The sequence below is a fragment of the Oncorhynchus mykiss genome, chromosome 16 (genome assembly GCF_057628025.1).
Source record: "Oncorhynchus mykiss isolate SJ-2025 chromosome 16, ASM5762802v1, whole genome shotgun sequence".
In the NCBI taxonomy this organism is placed as follows: Eukaryota; Metazoa; Chordata; class Actinopteri; order Salmoniformes; family Salmonidae; genus Oncorhynchus; species Oncorhynchus mykiss.
This window is the reverse complement of record NC_143037.1, coordinates 54,226,712-54,248,518: the sequence shown is the minus strand read 5'-3', so window position 1 is coordinate 54,248,518 and position 21,807 is coordinate 54,226,712. Positions and strand designations below refer to the sequence as shown.

At 42.7% G+C, this 21,807-nt stretch overlaps 1 protein-coding gene across 1 annotated transcript in view; it reads left to right on the top strand.

Moving 5' to 3' along the window:
• Nucleotides 1–21,807, top strand: part of ajap1 (adherens junctions associated protein 1) — an 83,077-nt gene that overhangs the window by 55,516 nt on the left and 5,754 nt on the right. The window lies entirely within an intron of this gene.

The window sequence follows — 21,807 nt, the reverse complement described above, 5'->3', positions numbered from 1 at the left end:
GAAAAAGGGGGGAGATGTATTTATGACTGTCATAAACATACCCCCAGGCCAACGTCATGACAAAGTAGAGTAGCGCTTTATTATGCACAGACCTCTCCCCATTTTAGCTACTGTTGCATCAATATGTTTTGACTACGAGAGTTGCTCAATTTCCACATTATTTATTACAGGATTGAGTTGAGATTTAGTGTTTAGTGAATAATTTGTCCCAAATACAATGCTTTTAGTTTTTAAAATATTTAGGACTACACTGTGCCACCCATTCTGAAAATGACTGCAGCTCTGTGGTAAGTGTTGCAGTGATTTCACTTGCTGTGGTAGCTGACGTGTACAGTGTTGAGTCATCCACATACACAGATAGACACAGATAGACACACAGACTTAGAACCAGTGGCAGGTCATTAGTAAAGATTGAAAAAAGTAAGGGGCCTAGACAGCTGCCTTGGGGAATGTCTGACTCTTCCTGGATTATGTTGGAGAGGCTTCCATTAAAGACCACCCTCTGTGTGCTGTTAGACAGGTAACTCTCAATCCACAATATAGAAGGGGATTTAAAGCCTTAACACATACGTTTTTCAAGCAGCAGATTATCATCGATAATATCAATAGCTGCACTGACGTCAAAACATCTCCCACAATCTGTTTATTCGAACATTCTCTCAGGCAATCATCAGTCATTTGTGTAAGTGCTGTACAGTACATGTTGAATGCCCTTTCCTATAAGTGTGTTTGTTGTTCATTTGTTTACTGTGAAATAGTATTGTATCTGGTCAAACACAATTTTTCCCAGAGTTTACTAAAGCTTGGTAACAGGCTGATTAGTCGGCTGTTTGAGCCAGAAAAGGATACTTTGCTATTCTTGCGTAACGGAATTACTTTTACTTCCCTCCAGGCCTGAGGGCACACACTTTCCTGTAGGCTTAGATTGAATAGATGGCAAATAGGAGTGCCAATATGGTCTGCTATCATCCTCAGTAATTTTCCATTCAAGCTGTCAGACCCAGGTGCCTTGTCATTGTTGATAAGCAACAATAATTGTTTCACCTCTTCCACACTGACTTTACAGAATTCAAAATTACAATGCATGTCTTTCATAATTTGGTGCAGTTATGCATGGCTGTGAGAGTTCAGAATATTTTGTTGCCATGCCTAAATTTGCTAATCTTGCCAATTAAAAAATCATTAAAGAAGTTGGCAATATCAGTGGGTTTTGTGATGAATGAGCCATCTGATTCAATGAATGATGGAGCCGAGTTCGCCATTTTGCCAACATTTCATTTTAGGTGCTCCAAAGCTTTTTACTATCATTCTTTATATCATTCATCTTTGTTTCATAGTACAATTTCCTACTTTTATTAGTCATGCGATTTCTTAATTAACAGTATGTTTGCCAATCACATGTGCAGCTAGACTTATTTGCCATTCCTTTCGCCTCATTCCTCTTGACCATACAATTTTTCAATTCCTCATCAATCCTTGGGGATTAAACCATTTTTACAGTAATATTCTTAATGGGTGCATGCTTATTAGTATCTGGAATAAGCTATTTCATAAATGTGTCAAGTGCAGAGCCTGTTGCTCCTCATTACATACCACACACCAGCAAATATTATTTACATATTCAACATAGGAATCACTACAAATCGTATTGTATGACCCCATATACACTATTTAAGGCCCAGCCTTTGGAACTTGGGGGGGGGGGGGGGGGGGGTCATAAGGCTTTCAGGTATTATGAACCAATGATCTATTAGGCATTTATTCAGTAATCTTTCTTCTTCATCTAATACATGTGTTTATTCATTCACAACTAGAATGCAGTGTTGTCCCCTGGTCTTCTGGTACCAGTGATGTGGGAAAGGATGCTAAGCTTAGCAGAGACAGTGCCGACAGAGATAGCGCCAACAGGATGGTCGCCTCGCTTCAGTTCCTTATGCAGTTATTTGTTTTTTATGTATTATTTCTTACATTGTTAGCCCAGAAAATCTCAAGTGTTATTACATACAGCCAGGAAGAACTATTGTATATAAAAGCGATGTCAACTTACCATCATTACGACCAGGAATATGTCTTTCCCGATGCGGATCCTTTCTCCATCCTGGACATGCAATCTTATCCCAGAGGCCGACCCAAAACAATGTGTTCGACGCAGGAGAGGCTGACGGTGCGGCCTACTGGTCAGACTCAGAAGGCGAGCACATCATCCACCGCTTCCGAGCATATTACTCGCAATGTCCAATCTATAAATAACAAGGTTGACATTAGGGCACGGGTTGCCTTCCAGAGAGACGTCAGAGATTGTAACGTTCTCTGTTTCATGGAAACATGGCTCACTCGGGATATGTTGTCAGAGTCGGTACAGCCACCCGGTTTCTTCACGCATTGCGCTGACAGAAACAAACAGCTCCCTGGTAAGAAGGGCGGGGGTGTATGCCTTATGATTAACGACTCATGGTGTAATCACAACAACATACAGGAACTCAAGTCCTTTTGTTCACCTGACCTAGAATTCCTTACAATCAAATGTCGACTGCATTATCTTCCAGCCCCGAAAGAACTTCACTGGACTCTATTTAAACTGGAAACCATACATCCTGAGGCTGCATTTATTATAGTATTCTGGATAATTGCTACTCAAACTTCCGCGATACATACAAAGCCCTCCCCCGACCTGCCTTCGGCAAGTCTGACCATGACTCCATTTTGTTGCTCCCAGCCTATAGACAGAAACTAAAACAGGAAACGCCCGTGCTCAGGTCAATAGAATGCTGGTCTGACTAATCGGATTCCACGCTTCAAGATTGATTCGATCACGTGGACTGAGATATGTTCTGGATAGCCTCAGACAACAACATTGATGTATACTCTGACTCGGTGAATGAGTTTATTAGCAAGTGCATTGGTGACTACCCTCTGTGACTAATAAAACCTTCCCTAACCAGAAACCGTGGATTGATGGCAGCATTTGCACAAAACTGAAAGTGCGAACTACCACTATTAATCATAGGGGCGGCAGGGTAGCCTAGTGGTTAGAGCGTTGGACTAGTAACCGGAAGGTTGCGAGTTCAAACCCCCGAGCTGACAAGGTACAAATCTGTCGTTCTGCCCCTGAACAGGCAGTTAACCCACTGTTCCCAGGCCGTCATTGAAAATAAGAATGTGTTCTTAACTGACTTGCCTGGTTAAATAAAGGTAAAATAAAAAAATAAAAAAAAAAAAATTGCAAGGCGACCGGAAACATGACCGAATACAAACAGTGCAGCAATTCCCTGCACAAGGCAAACAAACAAGCAAAGCATCAGTATAGAAACAAAGTAGAGTCGCAATTCAACGGCTCAAACACATGGCAGGGTCTACAGTCAATCACAGATTACAAAAAGAAAACCCGCCCCGTCGCGGACATCGACGTCTTGCTCCCAGATAAATTAAACAACTTCTTTGCTCGCTTTGAGGACAATACAGTGCCACTGACACGGCCCTCTGCCAAAGCCTGTGGGCTCTCCTTCTCTGTGGTCAACGTGAGTAAAACATTTAAACGTGTTAACCCTCGCAAGGCTGCCGGCCCAGGCAGCATCCCTAGCCGTGTCCTCAGAGCACGTGCAGACCAGCTGGCTGGTGTGTTTACGGACATATTCAACCAATCCCTATCCCAGTCTGTTGTCCCCACATGCTTCAAGATGGCCACTATTGTTCCTGTTACCAAGAAAGCTAAGGTAACTGAACTAAATGACTATCGCCCCATTGCACTCTGTCATCATGAAGTGCTTTGAGAGACTAGTTAAGGATATCACCTTCACCCTACCTGATAACCTAGACCCACTCCAATTTGCTTACCGCCCCAATAGGTCCACTGACGATGCAATCGCCATCACACTGCACACTGCCCTATCCCATCTGGACAAGAGGAATACCTATGTAAGAATGCTGTTCATTGACTAAGCTCAGCAATTAACACCATATTACCCTCCAAACTCGTCATTAAGCTCGAGACCCTGGGTCTCGGCCCCGCCCTGTGCAACTGGGTCTGGAAATTTCTGACGGGCAGCCCCCAGGTGGTGAAGGTAGGAAACAACATCTCCACCCCGCTGATCCTCAACACTAGGGCCCCACAAGAGTGCGTTCTAAGCCCTCTCCTGTACTCCTTGTTCACCCATGACTGCGTGGCCATGCACGCCTCCAACTCAATCATCAAGTTTGGAGACGACACTACAGTGGTAGGCCTGATTACCAACAACCACGAGACGGCCTACAGGGAGGAGGTGAGGGCCCTCGGAGTGTGGTATCAGGAAAATAACCTCTCACACAATGTCAACAAAACAAAGGAGATGATCGTGGACTTCAGGAAACAGCAGAGGGAGCACCCCCCCCATCCACACCGACTGGACAGTAGTGGAGAAGGTGGAAAGTTTTAAGTTCCTCGGCGTACACATCACGAACAAACTGAAATGGTCCACCCACACAGACAGCGTGGTGAAGAAGGCACAACAGTGCCTCTTCAACCTCAAGAGGCTGAAGAAATTTGACTTGTCATCTAAAACACTCACAAACTTTTACAGATGCACAATCGAGAGCATCCTGTCGGGCTGTATCACCGCCAGATACGGCAATTGCACCGCCCTCAACCGCAAGCCTCTCCTCTCACGTTGTCACAGGAAGGCCAAAAAGATCATCAAGGACAACAACCACCGAGCCTGTTCAACCCTGCTATCATCCAGAAGGCGAGGTCAGTATAGGTGCATCAAATCTTGGACCGAGAGACTGAAAAACAGCTTCTATATCTCAAGGCCATCAGACTGTTAAACAGCCATCACTAACATAGAGAGGCTTCTGCCAACATACAGACTCAAATCTCTGGACACTTAAATAAATGGACTTAATTAATGTATCACTAGTCTCTTTAAATAACGGCACTTTAATAATGTTTACATATCCTACATTACTCATCTCATATGTATATACTGTATTCTATACCATCTATTGCATCTTGACAATGCCGCACGGCCATCGCTCATCCATATATTTATATGTACATATTCTTATTCATTGCTTTATATTTGTGTGTATTTTTGTGTATAAGGTAGTTGTTGTGAATTAGTTAGATTAGTTCTAGTCGAAACTAGAAGCATTTTGCTACACTCACATTAACATCTGCTTTCCATGTGTATGTGACCAATACAATTTGATTTGATTTGAGCTCAGAGGTGAGTGCAGTAGAAGTAGGAAGAAAACCGAGAGACACCGATGTATTGCAAGTTCCTTTATATGTTGGCTCTATATGTTATAGCAATTAACATTTAGGAGTGATAGACAGAATGACAGACAGACAGAAAGAAAGACGGACAGACAGACAAAGCAACAACAGAGGAGCAAAAGGAGAATCACAGACAGACAGAGTGACAGACGAATGGCAGGACAGACAGAGAGACAAATTGAGAGACAGACAGAGGGACAGCAGAGAAGTTGCAGAGACAGACTGCACAACAGGGAGGCAACAGAGGCCCAGTTCAAGTGGTGAGGTGTATCTCCAGTGGTGCTTTTACATTCAAAAATTGTGGCAAAGAAATGTACTTTTTGTCCTGAATACAAAGCAATGTTTGGGGCAAATCCAACACGACATATCACTTAGTACCAATTTATATTTGCATGCATGGTGGTGGCTGCATCATGTTACGGGTATGCTTGTCATCGACAAGGACAAGGGAGTTTAGAAATAATAATAATAATAAACAGAATAGAGATAGGCACAGGTAAAACCCTAGAGGAAAACTTGGTTAAGTCTGCATCCAAAAGACACTGACATATTCACTTTTCAGCAGGACTTTTACCTAAAACACAATGCCAAATACACACTGGAGTTGCTTATCAAGATGACATTGAATGTTTCTAAGTGGCCAAGTTATAGTTTTGATTTAAATCGGCTTGAAAATCTATGGCAAGACATGAAAATGGTTGTCTAGCAATGGTCAACAACCAACTTGACAGAGCTTGAATAATTTAAAAGAATAATGGGCACATGTTGTACAATCGAGGTGTGCAAAGCTCTTAGAGACTTACCCAGAAAGACTTACAGCTGTAATCACTGCCAAAGGTGATTCTAACTTAGGGGGTTGAATACTTATCTGATCAACATACTGCATATTAGTATTTTATTTTCTATTATAAATTGGGTGTTTTGAGCCCTGAATGCTGATTAGCTGAAATCTGTGGTATACCACAGATATGACAAAACAGATTTGTACTCTTCTAATTACATTGGTAATCAGTTTATAATAGCATTAAGGCACAACAATTACAATTAAATCAATTTTAATCCCACTTTGTAACACAACAACATGTGGAAAAAGTCAAGGGGTGTGAATAGTTCTTGAAGACACTAAGTAAGAGTGTGGTGAATATGTGTGTAAAAAAAGTGAAATATCATTCAGCGATGAAAGATTACTCCTTTGGACTTATCTAGGGTATTGATAGGACTGTGCCCCTCAAAATTATTCAACTATTCAAAGTACATCCTCCCTAACCATCGGCCAATTAATATTTTAGCGAAGCTTTCCCGTGAACTGATAGGAGCTGTGATTCAGAGCAAACTGTCTTGTTTCATTCAACATTTTGCGGTTTCAGAATAGGCTTCTGCCATATTTGTACCTCTGTAGATAGGCCCATTAGTTTATACGCCAATGTGATTTGCAGGTAGAGCATTGTTAAAATGTTCTTACAGCATGGTTGTGGTACCGTGGTATGATGAAATATACACTATATATACAAAAGTATGTGGACTCCCTTAAAATGAGTGGATTCAGCTACACCTGTATTAAATTGAGCACACAGCCATGCAATCTCCATAGACAAACATTGGAAGTAGAATGGCCTTACTGAAGAGCTCAGTGACTTTCAATGTGGCACTGTCATAGGGTGCCACCTTTCCAACAAGTCAGTTCAGCAAATTTTTGCCCTGCTAGACCTTGCCCGGTCAACTGTAAGTGCTGTTATTGTGAAGGTGAAACGTCTAGATGCAACAACGGCTCAGCGCTGGTAGGCGACACAAGCTCACAGAATGGGACCGCTGAGTGCTGAAGTGCGTAGTGCATAAAAATTGCCTGTCCTCGGATGCAACACTCACTACCGAGTTCCAAACTGCCTATGGAAGCAACATCAGCACAAGAACTGTTCATCCTCTCTCAACGACATGAAGACAAAAGAGATGATTGTGGACAACAGGAAACGGAGGACCGAGCACACCCCTATTCTCATCGACGTGGCTGCAGTGGAGCAGGTTGAGAGCTTCAAGTTCCTTGGTGTCCACATCACCAACAAACTATCATGGTCCAAACACACTAAGAGGGTTAGTGAGGGCACGACAAAGCCTATTCCCCCTCATGAGACTGAAAAGATTTGGCATGGGTCCTTAGATCCTCAGATGGTTCTACAGCTGCACCATCAAGAACATCCTGACTGGTTGCATCACTGCCTGGTATGGCAACTGCTTGGCATTCGACCGTAAGGCACTACAGAGGGTAGTGCGTAAGGCCCAGTACATCAGTACATCCAAGACCTCTATATCAGGCGGTGTCAGAGGAAGGCTGCCCTGAAAATTGTCAAAGACTCCAGCCACCCTAGTCATAAACTGTTCTCTCTGCTACCGCACGGCAAGCTGTACCGGAGCGCCAAGTCTACAGTAGGTCCAAAAGGCTTCTTAACAGCTTCTACGCCCAAGCCATAAGACTCCTGAACAGCTAATCAAAGGGATACCCAGACCCCTCTTTTACGCTGCTGCTACTCTCTGTTTATTATCTATGCATAGTCACTTTAACTCTACCTACATGTACATATTACCTCAATTACCTCAACTAACCGGTGCCCCCGCACATTGACTCTTTATCGGTACCCCTTGTATATAGCCTCGCTATTGTTATTTTACTGCTGCTGTTTAAATATTTATAACTTATTTTATTTTCCATTTTTTACTTATCTATTTTGTAGATAAGTGAGTAAGTATTTCAGGTCTACACCTGTTGTACACGGCGCATGTGACAAATTTAATTTAATTCGATTTTTGATTTTATCAGGAGCTTCATGAAATGGGTTTCCATGGCCGAGCAGCCGCACACAAGCCTAAGATCACTATGCACAATCCCAAGCATTGGCTGGATTGGTGTAAAGCTCACCTCCATTGGACTCTGGAGCAGTTGAAACGCGTTCTCTGGAGTGATGAATCACACTTCACCATCTGGCAGTCTGACGGATGAGTCTGGGTTTGGCAGATGCTAAGAGAACGCTACTTGCCCCCAATGTATAGTGCCAACTCTAGAGTTTGGTCGAGGAGGAATAATGGTCTGAGGCTGTTTTTTATGGTTCAGGCTCCTTAGTTCCAGTGAAGGGAAATCATAACTCTACAGCATACAATGACATTCTAAATGAGTGTGTGCTTCCAACTTTGTGGCAACAGTTTGGGGAAGGCCATTTCATGTTTCAGCTTGACAATGCCCACATGCACAAAGTGAGGTCCATACAGAAATGGTCTGTTGAGATCAGTGTGGAAGAACTTAACTGGCCTGCACAAAGCATTCCCAGAAGAGTGGAGGCTGATATAGCAGCAAAGGGGGGACCAACTCCATAATAATGCCCATGATTTTGGAATGGGATGTTCGACGAGCATGTAGTTTTGGTCATGTAGTATATATGTATATATATTTGATTTGATATGTCATAGAATAATGAATACCATCATGATTCAAATAGGTGCCAATATAATAACCTCTCCCTCAACGTCAACAAAATGAAGAAGTTGATCGTGGACTACAGGAGACAGCAGAGAGAGCATGCCCCCATCCACATCGACAGGACCTCAGTAGAATGTGTGAAAAGCTTCAAGTTCCGCGTGCACATCACTGACAATGTCTTCAACCTCAGGAGGCTGAAGAAATTCGACTTGGACCCTAAAACCCCCTGAAACTTCTACAGATGCACCAATGAAGCATCCTGTTTGGCCATATCACCACCTGGTACGGCAACTGCACTGTCCGCAACCGCAAGGCTATCCAGAGTGTGGTGTGGTCAGGTTAAAGCATCACTGTAGGCACACTGCCTGGCAGGAATTTGAAGCTTTTCACCCTCTCCATTGCGGCCCGACGATGTGGATGGGGGCATGCTCCTTCTGCTGTCTCCTGAAGTCCATGATTAGCTCCTTCATTTTGTTGAGGGAGAGGTTATTTTCCTGACACCACTCCCCTAGGGCCCTCATCTCCTCCCTGTAGGCTGTCTCATCATTTTTGGTAATCAGGCCTACCACTGTTGTGACATCTGCAAATTTGATGATTGAGTTAGAGACGTACGTGGCCACTCAGCCATGGGTAAACAGGGAGTACAGGAAGGGGCTGAGCACGCAGCCTTGTGGGACCCCCGTGTTGAGGATCATCGTAGTGGAGGTGTTGCCTACCTTTACCCCCTGGGGTTGGCCCATCAGGAAGTCCAGGACCGAGAATAGTGTGACAAACAAAAAACATCCAGTCAGCGGCAATCCTGTGTGCAAAAACAACTTGTTGATGAGAGGTTGATGGAGAATGACAATAATTGTGCAAGTTAGCAGGCAGGCCACAAACATGGCTTAGTACAACAGTAGTGTGCAAAACGGCATCTCGGAATGCACAACTTGTCGGTCCTTGTTACGGATTGGCTATTGCAACAGACGACCATACCAGTTTCCACTCCTATCAGCTAAAACAAGATGAAAGCAACTCCAGTGGGCGCAATCACCAACACTGGACAATTGAGGAGTGGAAAAACATTGCCTGGGATGATGAATCCCGGTTCCTTTTGTGTCATGCTGATGACAGAGTCAGGATTTGGTGTAAGCAGCATGAGTCCATGAGCCCATCCTGCCTGGTGTCAACGGTACAGGCTGATGGGGGTGTTGTAAGGGTGTGCGGAATTTTTTAATGGCACATGTTAGGTCTCTTGATACCAATTAAGCAACGTTTCCATGCACAAAGAATTCAGGCTATTCTGGGGGCAAAGCGAGGTTTGATCCGGTACTAGATGGGTGTACCTAATAAACTAAGTGTGTACCCATTGCTTTTTGAAGAATATAAATTAGAAATGCCTTAAGAGCTTACTTCAACTGTCGTACCCCATCACAACCCAAAATCTAAGCTTGTTTTATGCCGATGTTTGTAAACAATTTTTAAAGTTTGTTAGCTGGTTATGTTGCTAGCATAATTTTGAGCATTTAGCAGTGAAAGTGGAAACAGTTGATATCAGCTATCAGTGCATTCAAAAGAATGGGGAAAAATATGTGGAGGAAGAGGCATAATCCCATCCTTATACAAGTTATTTTGAATGCACTGCACATGCATCACAAATCAATATGTCATCTTCAATAAAGACTGAAGATTTCAGATAAGTGTGCCGCTATGTAAATTCACATCCACACTGTGGTCATACTTCATTGTGACTCAGAGAGTTAAGACAGAGCCATCGGGGGTGGCTAGCACGCACATAGCATGACGTGGAAGACAATACCATACAGTACAGTTAGGATGATGGAGGACAGGGTGTGCTGTAGATCATTATGCTTTAGTGGTCCTGTGGCCCACCATGTGAAGCAGATGTACAGCTGTGGAGCCTCCAGATGCTGGCTGATTGTTCCCGATGATATTGTGCTAACTCCACTCTGCTCTCTCAAAGCCGCACAGATGGAGCTGTCAGCTTCATTATGGATATGAGATGATTAAAACTACCGTCCATCTTGCTGGCTGATCGCTCAGCTCTTGTTATTGCATAGGTTAAACAAGGCAATGGAGTCAATAAGTAAATGTGAAATCCTGCCAAAAATGTGATGGACGCAACAGAAATGTATAGAACCTGCTGCTATGTTTTGTTATTACATTCTGAAGAGACGAGGTTAAACAAACAGTAAATAAGTAAGGGTAGAATCCAGCCAAAGCAAAGTGAACACATATAAAAATGTATGTTAAGTGCTCGAGTGCTTCAGTTTTGTATCTATATTTAAAGAGGTGTGCAAATGTGGCAAATGCCACGCCACTAATGCTACATTGTGACCTCGGTGGGACTTGTAGAGGCGTAGGCTTCTGTAGAGAGAGAGGCCCTTCAGGCACAGATAGAAAGAGCGAGAGAAAAGAGAGAGAGAAAATGAGAGAGAAAAGAGAGAAACACTTTCCCCACTGGTTACCATGGCAATCTAATTATCTCGCCATTACTCTATATTGACTCTCAATAAACTGGGTAAAAATGAATCTTCTTCCCGAGTGTTAAATATGGACTTAAGTGCTGATGCCTGGTGACAGCCATGCACAGTCAATCCTCCTGATTTACAGAAACTCAGCCAAGAGGAGATGAAGAGTAGCCAGAATGAACAGATGCTGCTTTACTTTATGTTTCTAATGCTCAGCTCTTTCATGTCTGACATTTTCTCTGGGAAGAAAAGGTGCACTACTGGCAAGCAACCATTTAAAAAGCTAGCAAATTGTTCCTTTACCCACTGTTGACAATAAATATTTTTTATTTCTTTTGGTAATTTCTAACAGCAAGTATTCACTGTGTCCGTCATAAGAAATTCAAATTTCAGTGTGAAGAAACATCAATATCAAGCCAGATAATTGAGTGGGGAGGATATGTGAGGTATTTCGTTTGAATACATCCACCCATAGAACTCTCTCTTCTAAAGTCCCACTTATTGGTGGCAATCCACTTTCTGTTAATTTTTTTGATTTCTTTCACCTTTATTTAACCAGGTAGGCCAGTTGAGAACAAGTTCTCATTTACAACTGCGACATGGCCAAGATAAAGCAAAGCAGTGCGACACAAACAACAACACAGTTACACATGGAATAAACAAACAGTCAATAACACAATAGAAAAAATCTATATACAGTGTGTACAAATGAGGTAAGATTAGGGAGGTAAGGCAATAAATAGGCCGTAGTGGCAAAGTAATTACAATTTAGCAATTAACACTGGAGTGATAGGTGTGCAGAAGATGAATGTGCAAGTCGAGATACTGGGGTGCAAAGGAGCAAAACAAACAAAAAAACAATATGTGGATGAGGTAGTTGGATGGGCTATTTACAGATGGGCTATGTACAGGTGCAATGATATGTGAGCTGCTCTGACAGCTGATGCTTAAAGTTAGTGAGGGAGATATGAGTCTCCAGCTTCAGTGATTTTTGCAATTCGTTCCAGTCATTGGCAGCAGAGAACTGTAAGGAAAGGTGGCCAACGGAGGAATTGGCTTTGGGGGTGACCAGTGATATATACCTGCTTGAGCGTGTGCTATGGGTGGGTGCTGTTATGGTGACCAGTGAGCTGAGATAAGGCGGGGCTTTACCTAGCAAAGACTTATAGATGACATGGAGCCAGTGTGTTTGGCAACGAATATCAAGCGAGGGCCTGCCAACGAGAGCATACAGGTCGCAGTGGTGGGTAGTATATGGGGCTTTGGTGACAAAACGGATGGCACTGTGATAGACTGCATCAAATTTGCTGAGTAGAGTGTTGGAGGCTATTTTGTAAATGACATCGCTGAAGTCAAGGATCGGTAGGATTGTCAGTTTTACGAGGGTATGTTTGGCAGCATGAGTGAAGGATGCTTTGTTGTGAAATAGGAAGCCGATTTTAGATTTAATTTTGGATTGGAGATGCTTAATGTGAGTCTGGAAGGAGAGTTTACAGTCTAACCAGACACCTAGGTATTTGTAGTTGTCCACATATTCTAAGTCAGAACCGTCCAGAGTAGAGATGCTTGACGGGTGGGCAGGTGCGGGCAGCGATCGGTTGAAGAACATGCATTTAGTTTGACTTGCATTTAAGAGCAGTTGGAGGCCACAGAAGGAGAGTTGTATGGCATTGAAGCTCTTCTCCAGGTTAGTTAACACAGTGTCCAAAGAAGGGCGAGAGGTATACAGAATGGTGTCGTTTGCGTAGAGGTGGATCAGAGAATCACCAGCAGCAAGAGCGACATCATTGATGTATACAGAGAAAAGAGTCGGCCCAAGAATTGAACCCTGTGGCACCCCCATAGAGACTGCCAGAAGTCCGGACAACAGGCCCTCCGATTTGACACACTGAACTCTGTCTGAGAAGTAGTTGGTGAACCAGGCGAGGCAGTCATTTGAGAAACCAAGGCTGTTGAGTCTGCCGATAAGAATGTGGTGATTGACAGAGTCGAAAGCCTTGGCCAGGTCGATGAAGACAGCTGCACAGTATTGTCTCTTATTGATGGCAGTTATGATATCGTTTAGGACCTTGAGCGTGGCTGAGGTGCACCCATGACCAGCTCGGAAACCGGATTGCGTAGCGAAGAAGGTACGGCGGGATTCGAAATGGTCGGTGATCTGTTTGTTAACTTGGCTTTCGAAGACCTTAGAAAGGCATGGTAGGATAGATATAGGTCTGTAACAGTTTGGGTCTAGAGTGTCTCCCCCTTTGAAGAGGGGGATTACCGCGGCAGCTTTCCGATCTTTGGGGATCTCAGACTATACGAAAGAGAAGTTGAACAGCCTAGTAATAGGGGTTGCAACAATTGCGGCGGATCATTTTAGAAAGAGAGGGTCCAGATTGTCTAGCCCAGCTGATTTGTAGGGGTCCAGATTTTGCAACTCTTTCAGAACATCAACTATCTGGATTTGGGTGAAGGAGAAATGGGGGAGGCTTGGGCAAGTTGCTGTGGGGGGTGCAGGGCTGTTGACCGGGGTAGGGGTAGCCAGGTGGAAAGCATGGCCAGCCGTAGAAAAATGTTTTTTGAAATTCTCAATGATCGTGGATTTATCGGTGGTGACAGCCTCAGTGTAGTTAACTAGAAGATGAGCAGGCCAGTCTTTTATAGCTACATTTCCCCAAATAAAGTACAAGCATGAAGGACAACTGCATTTCCTGGTCAGTAATAAAATGAGCGGAACATGAGCACGAATCCGACCACCTCTCCTCTCCTGTCAAAGTTTGCTATCCGGAGTGATTGAATTATGCAGTGTTGCCTTTGACATTGGGAGAAAAGGAGTTTGGAATAATTGGCTCTGATCTTTCTCTCTCTTCTCTCTCTCTCTCTCTGTCGCTCTCTTTCTCTCCACTTTCTCTCTTCAAAAGCATCCTCTCTTCTTCTGTAAGTATTTTAGATTGCTCGGTGACTCAGTGGAAATCAGGCCAGATTGACAATTTGACATCAGTGTTAATTGGCCATTGCGAGCCATCAGCAGGCTTCGATAGAAGGTTTCCCCCGCCCCATCCCTCCCTTCCCTCAAGTACCACGCATGGGAGGATGGATTGGAGAGGGGCCACGGAGGAGAACGGACGGGATAGGTGGGTTCTACTACATGTCACCCCTCACACTCTCCAGGAAGTTTAATGCATTATAAATGAGAGGCAGATTCCGGACATTTGCAGTGGGTGGGTGGGAGGGAGTGCGTTGGCTGGCTCGATCTGCACAACGGCTCCATTTACATTTTTCATGAGCTTTTAAGCTGCTAGCGGATGCAGCCGTACGGTGGCATTAGTACTTAACTATGCCTTAACTATGCATTCGTTATTGAGGCAATTTTGGGAGGACAAACCGCTCGAAGGCGGTCTGTGTACAAATGGTATTATAAGAGTACCAAATCGCTGCCCACAAGCAATTCAAATAGCCAGGCTGTAAAATTGACAGGCTCTGCTATCGGGAACACAGATGTTAGAGAGGGTAAACCGCTGTAATGTGAAGCAAAGCCAATGTTCAGTTATTGAGGAGCATCATAGAGAATGATAGAGACCTTTAGTGGCCAAAAAGCCATTGTAACATGAGCAGCGTCAATGAGTGCTTCCACTATTTTAATGTAGTCAACTGGGTCATCAGGAGGGATCAGCCAATCATGAAGAAGAAAATTGACTACTTCAAATGGAAATTGCCTGAATGGGACTGCCTACTGTATGCTGTCACAGACACTAAAATGGCACAGAGACGAAGATGAGTCCTCTCTATCTCTATGGAGAGCACAGAGTGGATGGTTTCTTTACTAAATACACTGTTTGCTTCTGGTACCATTGACTTAACAGGTAAGAGTTTTCAGCTCAATATCAGTGTCCCGTTTCGTTATCGAGGTTGGCTAGAATATGGTTCTTATTTTGGCCAGTTAAGCAGCCTGGACTCAGGGGTAGATGTAACATAGTAAATGTAAATCCAGCCCACTTCCATCAGTATATGTTACGTTTCGCATAGTATAGTTTACTTTGTGGATGTCCATCATCCGTTTTGTATGATATGTTATGAATAACAAATGGTATAATATGTTACTAATTGCAATTTGTTGTGGCTACCATTGGCTAGGTGGCTAACACTAACGTTAGCTAGGTTAGGATTAAGGTCAGGGTTAAGGTTAGGGTTAGGAGTTAGGTTAAAAGGTTAAGGTTAGGGTTAGGGTAAGTGTTTCCTACAATACTAAGTAGTTGCAAAGTAGCTCAAAAGTAATAAGTAGTTGCTAAAGTTGTCCATGATGAGATTTGAACACCAAACCTTTGGGTTGCTAGACAGTCATATCATATATCCATCCATCCATCCATCCAACCCAACCAAACACCTTACTTTTATTTTTTGCCTTAAGTAACCTTCTGTCTTATGTAACCATACCAAACATAACATATCATATTCAGATTTACATTTACTATGCTACGTCTAGTCTATGCTATGTCAAGAGACCAGGCTGAGTTAAGAACTATAGTGTTGCTAGCTTTTTATCAACTGGCTGTGGTATTTTGCCACAGATATACACTCCGTTCAAAAGTTTGGGGTCACCTAGAAAGGTCCTTGTTTTTGAAAGAAAAACTAATTTTTTGTCCATTAAAATAACATACAATTTATCAGAAACACAGTGTAGACATTGATAATGTTGTAAATGACTATTCTAGCTGGAAACTATTTTAGATTATTTTTTATGGAATATCTACATAGGCGTACAGAGGCCCATTATCAGCAACCATCACTCCTGTGTTCCAATGGCACGTTTTGTTAGCTTTGTTAGCCAATGGCACGTTTTTCATTTTAAAAGGCTAATTGATCTATGTTAGTACATCTGAAAACTTTTGTTCAGATTAAAGAAGCAATACAACTGGCTTTCTTTAGACTAGTTGAGTATCTGGAGCATCAGCGTTTGTGGGTTTGATTACAGGCTCAAAATGGCCAGAAATAATTAACTTTCTTCCGAAACTCTTCAGTCTATTCTTCTTCTGAGAAATGAAGGCTATTCCATGTGAGAAATTGCCAATAAACTGGAGATCTCATACAACGCTGTGTACTACTCCCTTCCCAGAACAGCACAAACTGATTCTAACCAGAATAGAAAGAGGAGTGGGAGGCCCCGGTGCACAACTGAGCAAGAGGACAAGTACAGTAGATTGTCTAGTTTGAGAAACAGACGCCTCACAATTCCTCAACTGGCAGCTTCATTAAATAGTACCCGCAAAACACCAGTCTCAATGTCAACAGTGAAGAGGCGACTCTGGGATGCTGGCCTTGGCTTGTATCCACTACTATTTAATGAACTGGATGTGCATAGACATAGGTATATATTTATGTTAAGCTGAATGTGTTTGATAGAATATGATATCAGCAACAAACGTGGGCTGCACCAGCTATTCTTTTAATAAAGCCAGGTAGTGGGGGCGATTTGATTAAAACACAGTGCTTGTCAATGGCATGTTCATCAAACTGTCAAGACCACAAAGGTGAAAACCTCATTTTGTTCTCTCTGAGAGCATTGGTGTAGCTCTCTCTATTCCTCTCTCTCTTTTCTCCCCCTCTCTTGTCTGGCACTGATTCATCCAAATAAAACCTAACCCAGCACCTCTAAAGCAAGGTGACTGCCAAAGGTGATTTTTAAGCCTCGCTGCCAGAGCACAATGAGTTTGAGCTAGCAGGGCCAAATATTTCTCCCTTCAGCTGGCAGGTCTGGACGGGAATAGAGAATAGTCTGGACTGACTCTCGGTTGTGTCAGTGGAGTCATTATCTGACTTAATCTTTTCTGCTTAATGCACTGCCCTGAAATTAGGTCAAAATGAGACCTAAGACTGGGTTTGTATGGCCAGGGCTTCAGCCTGATATTGATTATTAAGCCGGAAATCTCTGCCAGAAAAGCCTTTCACGCTGACACAAATGTAAAACGAAACAATTCTCTATGGAGACGTAGACTATTGATGAAGTTCAAGGGCAAGCTATATTATCCATGAACTTGGACAGCTGTTCATTTATTACTCCACACTTTCAACTTCAGCCTTGATGTCAGACAGGACGGGAGGGAGAGGAGCGAGCAGAGCGAGAGCGAGAAATGCAAATGCCAGATAAGTGAAAGTGCCTTTGCTGCAGAGGGACTGTGATTGCAGCGAAGGAAAGGAGGCTTTCCTGAGCCAGCCAGAGATATCAGTCGTCCAAGGTTGACCTGGCTGCTTTGTGCCCTGCCCACAGAAGTTTGCTATCCAAGTGCATATGCAGCACAATGAGGGAGCTAGAGTACCACGAGCCAGCTAGCAGACACCAGGAGCGTTGGCAGGTCCGTGAGGAGTGGCAGCTCCTTTTGAGATATTCCTAAGACAAATTGGCCTGGATCAGCAGACAATTGGCTGATGAGAGGGTCTGGATGTATGGGCCCATGAGGACATTTTCATCATGAAGGGCTTTGCGTTCTGCTGCATGTGGCCCACTACTGGTGAATTATTGTGAATTGCCGTTGTGCAACAGCAAGGCTGCGATTGGTGGAGGGAGATTTAGGGATGGAGGGTTGTGACCCAAAACTCAGAAAGGGGGCAACACTGGACAATGTAATTTGCCCTGTAGAAATGTGCAAATGTTTATTTTTTGTTCTCATTACAGTCTTCCCACTGGGCACAGATGTCAGTTAAACATCTAGTTTTGATTTGCATTTGGTTGAGTTGTCAACTAATGTGAATTGAACATGAAATCAACAAAACATTTCACCATGTTATTGGATTTAAAGATATAAATTACCTTCCTTTTAATGACTTTTTGTAAATCCAATCAGTTTCTGTGTTTATTAGATTTTTGGGGTTGTAACTGACGTTCAATTCATTTTGAATTCTGTCTGTAACATTACAAAATGTGGACTGACGGCACCCTACGCAGGGTAATATCTCCTTAGACCAGAGAGCCCCCTACTGGCCCTCTACACCACTTCCAGTAGCTTCTGGCTTCCCATTCAGGGACCGACCAGGACCAACCCTACTTGGCTTCAGAGACAAGCCAGTAGTAGGATGCAGGGTGGTATGCTGCTGCCAATGGTGGGGCAGTGCCAAGATGGAGGCACGGTTGCTTCAACACAGCGACACTTATCAGTCATCTAGTGTATATATAAATAATTGGTTGTTACACACAAATTGAATTGATTCAAAGTACACAGACTTCAATATTCAAAACATTATAATTTAGATGTGTGGTGAGGAAAACAAAATGTAACATTCCCCATTGGTTTAATTAATTTTGGTCCAATGAGGCTAATGCAAGCCATGCCAGAGGCTGTTGAAACATAGCTAACTCGAAATATGAACTTAAAAACTGTATGGGTCCATCAAAAAAAGCTTGGGCAAAGATAAAAAAACATGTATATTTGTATTTCAACTGAATTAGAGGTATTTTTGAGGTAAACTGACAAACCTTGACAAGTGACAAGCATTAGGGCTTTGAATTCACTAATAGGGAATCAGGAAAGTGTTAAGAAACTCAAAGGAAGTTTAAAGGTGTCCACCAGTTCAAGAGAAGTTGTAAAAGTTATAAAATAACTCTAATCGAACATGTGGGTGCGTGGCTTCATTTGAATATTTTAATGTTCTGTTATTTAATAAAGAGAATAATCATATCTTTATCAATACCTAAAGTAAAACTCACCACAGATATCTTCCTCTGACTTTGAGTTGATTGCCCTTGGTGCAATTAGGGTGACCACATATAAAATACGCAAATGCAGGACAACAGGTTGATTTTGCGGGACATTTGCGGGACAGTGTAGCCTACATTAATAAACACATTTGGCAGCACCAAAGCACATTCTGCCTAGTTGCACTCCCTGTTGAGTTTTGGCCACAGGATAATTTGTTCTGACTAGCTAACCATCCTAAAATCTCATACGAAATGTGTTTTTTTTTGTAACAGTAACCACGTTTCCATCCAAGCATTCCATGCAGATGAATTACCTGAGTCATGAAAAAAGTCACGACCGGACTAATGGAAACATGAAATGCCACTGCAATTTTATAAATGCAGACAGACAATTTGTTTCTACGACATAGTTGGATATTTTTGTATCTGTAAAATTAATTATGCGAGAAATGTCGTTCGAAACTCCTTTATGCGCAAATATTGAAATAATAACCATCATATTGAAGTAAACTTGGAGTCATGCAATGATATGTTGTGTGGTCCTCCCCCTATGATTCGGGAAAGCATGCAGTTTTTTATTGGGGAGGCAGGTAGTCTAGGGGCGGCAGGTAGACTAGGGGCGGCAGGTAGCCTAGGGGCGGCAGGTAGCCTAGTGGTTAGAGTGTTGGGCCAGTAAGCGAAAGGTTGCTAAATTGAATCTCCGAGCTGACAAGGTAAAAAGCTGTTGTTCTGTCCCTGAACAAGGCAGTTAACCCACTGTTCCTAGGCCGTCATTGTAAATAAGAATTTATTCTTAACTGACTTGCCTAGTTAAATAAAAAGAATACTAATTTATCTACAGATGAAATAAGTTATGATGAACTTCACAGGGTGGTGAATGTGCAATATGTACATTTTACCTCGACTAACCGGTGCCCCTGCACATTGACTCTGTACCGGTACACCCCTGTATATAGTCTCGCTATTGTTATTTTACTGCTGCTCTTTAATTACTTGTTACTTTTATTTCTTATTCTTATCCGTATTTTTTAAAACTGCGCTGTTGGTTAGGGGCTCGTAAGTAAGAATTTCAGTAAGATCTACACCTGTTGTGTTCGGTGCATTTGACTAATAAAATTTGATGTGATTTAATTTGATTTGATGCTCCTTACCAATAAATAATGAGAGTCTTATTCTGGTGACATGGATAACGATGCTTGACAAATATAAATAATATGGCTCTTCTCCATAATAATCTCATAATGTAAGTAGCCTACCTGCACTGTATCTGCCAGCTGTTGGCTAGAGCACCTGTGCCAAGACCAGAGTGGGCATGTTTGCTGTATAATGCAACAGTTTTTGTGAGGAAACCATCAGTAGAGTTGAAAATGCTCTGGAAATCACTTAACTTGTATTTTTCATTTGGTACATGAGAATTTAATTTAATGGCAAAAGTTATTATGTGAACTATGTCATCACTAACTGCAACATTTCAGTGTGATGGAAACACATCTCTGGTGGAAATATTTGCATATTGTTTTATGCAGATTTTAGAATATTCGCATGAAAATCTGTCGCAAATTGGATGGAAACCTAGCCAGTAATGTTATACTATGCTATTACATTTGGTTATATTATGTAGAATACTAATGAATCATTGTGTGAACTTCCGAGACATTGATTCAGCTTTGATGTAACTTTACTAAACAAGCACCATTTGGAGAAGTGGTAGAGTCACCAATGCTTTGGCAGCACTACACCCCTGCAGTCTGTTGCACGGAATGAGCAAATGAAGCGCACCTAGCCTACTCTTTTACCTCCCGGAAAAGTTGGGGATGCAGAAATGAGAGACCACGTGAGTGTTTTATGAAAAGGTTGCAGAAAATATGTTGAATGAGCAACTAATGAGCATGGAGAGCAACTAATGAGCATGGAGAGCCTCACAAGTTTGACTAAATTACCTCATATCAGTCAGTCTAATATGGCTATTTACTTACTTTTTGTGTTAAGCCTAACTGTACTTTCCAAGTTTAGGTGGAATTTAGCTCGAAAGTATTTTATAAATACGATTAGTTGAAGGTAGGCCTACGTCTCATCTTAGCACGGTGCAGAATTTTAGAAGTCAACAACGAGTGTTTAACATTATCAGTAGATTTAGGCTACCACATCCATACACTGAGAAGGTGCGCAACTTTCACTGGGTACGGGGGGACATGTCCACATGTCCACATTCTGAAATCCCCCCAGTTGAATAATTGGAATGTGATACAAAACGAGGCAACGGTGTGCTTTAGGACCCTGCTGACGCCTCCGAGCGGCCGGGTAGGATGTTTGGAGTGTTTATCCGGCTGATAAAAATAAATACAAATAATAATAATATGCCCCCCCACTTCTAAAACCAAAGTTGCACCCCTGACACTGAGTATACCAAACATTAGGAACACCTTCCTAATATTGAGTTGAACCCCCCACCCCCCTTTTTTCCCTCAGCACATCCTCAATTCATCGAGGTATGAACTCTACAAGGTTTCCAAAGTGTCCCACAGGGATGCTGGCCCGTGTTGACTCCAATGCTTCACACAGTTGTCAAGATGGCTGGATGTTCTTTGAGTGGTGGACCATTCTTGATACACGGAAAATGGTTATGCTTGAAAAACGCAGCAGCAGCGTTGCAGTTCGTGACACAAACCGTTGTACCTGGCACCTACTACCATACCCCGTTCAAATCCTTTTGGCTTGACCATTCACCCTCTGAATGGCACACAAACACAATCCATATCTCAATTATTTCAAGACTTGAAAATACTTCTTTAACCTGTCGCCTCCCCTTCATCTCCACTGATTGAAGTGGATTTAACAAGTGACATCAATAAGGGATCATAGCTTTCACCTGGATTCACCTGATCAGTCTAAATCATGGAAAGAACAGGTGTTCTTAATGTTTGGTATACTAAGTGTGTATCTT